Here is a 4,831-nt window from a genome sequence, read left to right on the forward strand (position 1 = left end):
GTCTCTGCTACTCTTGGTACTCGGAGGCACAATTTGAATTCAATCTGCCGTTAATTTCATGTTCAAATCTTCAAAAAAGGATAGTTTATTTCCGTTCGCCGTTTCTTCTTAATTTCCAATTTTAGTCGTTTTAATTCGTAGATTTTAGTTCGTTTTAGAATCATTGAGTGTTAACTGATTATAAATTCCTATTCCGAATCCTGTCTGTCCCTTGTATCACATAAAAATCGTGAATCATATTCACGATTTCATACTTCATAAATTACCAAATCATGAATCATATTCACGATTTGCTCTTTTAGGATATTTTTGCAATTTTGAATTAAGTTGGATAAAATAAAAATATATAAAAAATGCTCTTAATAATAGCATAATATTTAGTTTTTTTATTCTTTAAAAATAGTAAAGCACCTGATAAACGAAACGAAATCAAGAAATACACTAAATTAGAGTTAAATTTATTTTAGAAATAGATCTGAAATTCATTAAAAAGAAGAAAAAAAATTTATAACCCAAAACAATCAAGATTTTAAATCAAATAAAAAGATAAATTTAAGTGATTTTGAATATCTGTCATTTAATAACAAAGAATTATCAAAATCATTTAATTTCAAAAAAGATATAATTTTAGTTGCAAATTACAAGTATTTGCATTTAAATTAGTTAAACATCATTCCTTTTAGGTGTCAAATTCTAAAACCCTAATTAGACAGAAATTTGAATATCACCACCGCCTCACTAGGGTTCGACCCCTTACTTGCTTATTAAGGGATATATAAATTTTAGTGATTAAGTTTGAAAAACCCCTAAATAACGACATATATACATGCATTTTTGAGCTTATCAGGATGAGATTGATCTTGATCCAAAGAGATCTGGGGCATTGGATTGAGAAATTGATGATCGGATTCATTGTGGACATTGGGTCAAGGGGCCTTGATGGAGATCTACGATTGCACCATGTCACCCACTTCATGCACATTAAAAAACGTGGGTAGGTAGGCTCAACCCCTTTGGACACCTCCTTTAGTCTCACATGGGCCTTTTTCGGGGAAGTCTCAGTATAAAGATAAGCCCATATGGTAAATCAAATTGCTCTTATGGGTCTCCACTCTCTCTCCTCCGCACATATGTGCTCACATGTCACTTTTGGCGCCCAGTCGGCTCCTCTTTGGGCAAACTACCTAGACACGCCTGCCACATAGGTGTACCACCTTATCTCCTCGATAATAGGCCCATTTGTTTTTGCAATTTTAACACTAAAACACTTGGAAAAAATATATAAAATTTCTAGAAAATCCTAAAAATTCAAACTTCAATATATTTTTCATTTCAATCCCGTTGGACATGAATTTCTTTTCTAAATTCTTATATTTAGCTCTAATTTTATATGAAACCAAATAACCATTAATTTCTGTAAAATTTAACCAGTTTTAAGTAGTAAGAGTAAAAAGCATATACTTATGTATTTAATGTATAAATATAAGATAAGATGTACTGAAATAATTAAATTATAGCATTACCATCATTAAATAAGATGTATAAAAGACTTATTTTGCAGGTTATCATATACCCCCAACTATAATCATGGCTAGTCCCTTAGCAATGTGCTAAGGTTTAATTTTAGAATCTCCTTAAATGACTTGGAGTAATGATGTGACTTTTTGATCTTATACGTAAGGAAAGTAATCATGTAGCATTCACACATCCTATATAATCACTAAGAAAACTATTAGAATTTTAGTTTCCATAATTAGGTTGACCTCTTTAGAGCACTGATTTGGGAAGTGCTCAACAGCTGATGTCCAAATCCATAGGTTTCAATTGTTATTGAAGGTGATCCCCGTGCTATAAAAATAAAATGATATCATTAGTTTATCATTAGTAGAGATATTACCTCACCCCTTGATAATCCCAAATTTTAGTGTTTAAATAATGATTTTAAGACCTTGTCTAACCTATCAATGTGTGAGGATATGAGATTATTCAACAATTTAATTAACCTCACTAACATAGGGTAAGTAAGGGTCGAACCACAAGGAGCAGGTAATTCAGCTTAATCTCTATTTCCACTTAATCTTTTCCATCTTGTTCTTTTAATAATTGTTTTAAGATTTAATAGATTTATGATTTCAAGTTTTATAGTAAGAATAAAGATTTAATTATCTTAAATTCTAGTTTTAAAAATAATTCAAAGTTTGAATTCAAATCTCAAATAGATCTGGACTTAGTCTAAGTCCAGTTCTTTCTGAGACGTGCGGTTGTGCCCTACGCGTGTTGCAGCGTGCGGTTGTGCGTTGCGCGTGTCGTGGCGCACGGCTGCGCAGTCGTGTGCGGTAGCGTCGCGGCTGTGCACTGCACGTGTCGTTGCACGCGGCTGCACAGTAGTGTGCGGCTTTGTGCGACAGTGGTGCGTGGCTGCGCACGGCGTGTGCAGTTCCAATGCACAACGGCACACAAAATGAGCGACGGCAGCGCACTTACCAATTTCTACTGTGCACAATGATAGTGAAATGAGAAATAATGAACAGATTTAGTTGGATATGTTGGAAAGTTACAATTCTATACTTTCCAACCCAACTAAATCTGTCTTAAAAAAGAATGATTTAACAATTACTGAACTCTAAGAAATCACATTTACCTTGTGTCACACCCCTGAACGGCTAGGAAATGATCCTCCTTAGAATCTTCTCAGCTTTGCTTCTTCACTCAACTCAATTGTTCATCAACAATGGAGGGTCTCCAGAACGTCGAATTCCAACAATACTACACTCTTAAAACAAAAATTCTAGACAACCCCAGCATTGTTTTTGAGATAGTATTTATAATATTTCTTCTCTCTCAACTGCTCAGAGCTTTAAATGGTCCATATTGATCTCCATAACTGCCACTTGACTTGGTGTATGGTGCTCCATAGCCGCCATTTTACTTGGTCCAAGCGCCCTTCCTTGATTCACCTTCGCCCATGTGTATTATCTCCAAATCAATCTCTGTGCTTATTTAAACCAAGATGAGATCTAATCCACTTGATTCATAGAATCAAGTTGGGTTAGTCAAAAGAAACTTATATTGAGCAAGAAAATGTAAAAACTTATCATTCATGATAATATATATGTGTAAATGATGGTATAATTTATGATAAAATTATATTCATCACCCCTCTTCAATCAATCACTCAAGAAGTTCTCTCATTTGGAGACTACTTAGTGAATTTAAGATTCCCCTGGACTTTCTTCCTCCAAGAGGGTGTCCTTCTTGTGTAATTTGACAAATAAGGAATCTGAATAAAGATAACGAACTACCTTGGATTCTAAAAGCCTCCTATAATCATAAAGTAGAGATAAAGAGTGTGTAGAGCTTTGAATCAATATAAGGTAAAATTCATGAGTTCTTACTTCCCCAAATTATGCATGCATACAGGATGGTGGAATGGATGGTTTATCTCCATTTGTTTCTTTTCTTGTATTTTTAAATTTCCTTTGTTTAGTCATTTGCTTCTCATTCTTAATCTTCAGAAGATATGTTTCTTTGCTTTCTTCTTCTTCTTCTTCTTCATCTTCTTCTTCTTCTTCTGCTTCTTCTTTTTTTGTAGAGAGAGCATGCCAGTACTTCATATTCCAGTAGTTTGCATAATTCAAACTTGTATATGATTTGATTGCTTTGATGAAGTAGAGTTGCATAATATTTTGTGCATAACGTTGCATATTGTTCAGGAGATGGCATTTGGATTACTTTGGTATTGGAGAATTGTTAGTGCATTAGGATAGAGATTTCGTGAAGCTGGGTCGATAGGTGTTATAGTGAGAGGAATAAGTAGGATAAGGTTTCTTGATTGGATGATAAAAGGTATATGTGTTTGTTGAATTTTAAGCAAATGGGGTGTAGAGGTTAATAGTAGTGTTGATTGAAGTAGGTGGACTGTTGAGGTTAATGTTAAAGGTATGCATGCATAAATTTGGATAGTAATCCTATCACGACTGAAGCTCAAATTATTGGTGACTAGTTTTCATTTGAGATATATATGTTAGAAAGTAGGTGGTATGGCCTATTTGGCCCACTATCCCCTTAGCCCACTAAGGGTTACCTCTATTAGTCCCACAGGGGACAAATCACTTATCCTCTCTATCTCAGCCCTAAGGACATGTATCCCTTCCTTTCTTATTAATCAAATTCATTTCTTCTTATCTTTCTACTGATAGAGGTAGATTCTATGGGACTCTTACCTTATTATCAACCAACCTTACCGTATTTCTATTAACATTGAAATATACACTTCTAGTATTGTACAGGCTGGATACCCTAAGAACTACCTTATTATCATAGTTTCTAAGGATCATACTTTCCTCCTCAAAATCAACAATTTCCCTAGCTTCCATAAGAAATGATCTTCCCAAAATTGGGGTGATTCTCTAGATTTTCCTTCAATTATCAAAAAAATCAGATTTGAATCGTCATTCTTCAATATAACTGTGAAGAGTTGAGAGAATTAGATTTTGATGTGACCACGGCCACGATGAGAGGAGAGGAGAAGAAAATGGAGAGAAGAGAAATAAGTGGGTTAGAGCTCACTTACACAAGCCCCCTACTGTGTCTTGTTTAACACTCCCCCCAAGCTAGAGAATATAAATCGAACATGCCCAACTTGGTGCTGATCCCGCCATATGAGATGCTTGGCAAGCTTTTGGTGAAGACATCGGCAAGCTGTCGAGACAATGCGACAAATGGTGTTGATATGATCCCTCCCATTACTTTGTCGCTAATATAATGGCGGTCTCCCTCAATATGCTTATTTCGCTCGTGGAACACTTCTTTTTTAGCAATGAAGATAGCA

This window comes from Wolffia australiana, chromosome 12, assembly GCF_029677425.1.
Source record: "Wolffia australiana isolate 7733 chromosome 12, ASM2967742v1".
NCBI classification, from domain to species: Eukaryota; Viridiplantae; Streptophyta; class Magnoliopsida; order Alismatales; family Araceae; genus Wolffia; species Wolffia australiana.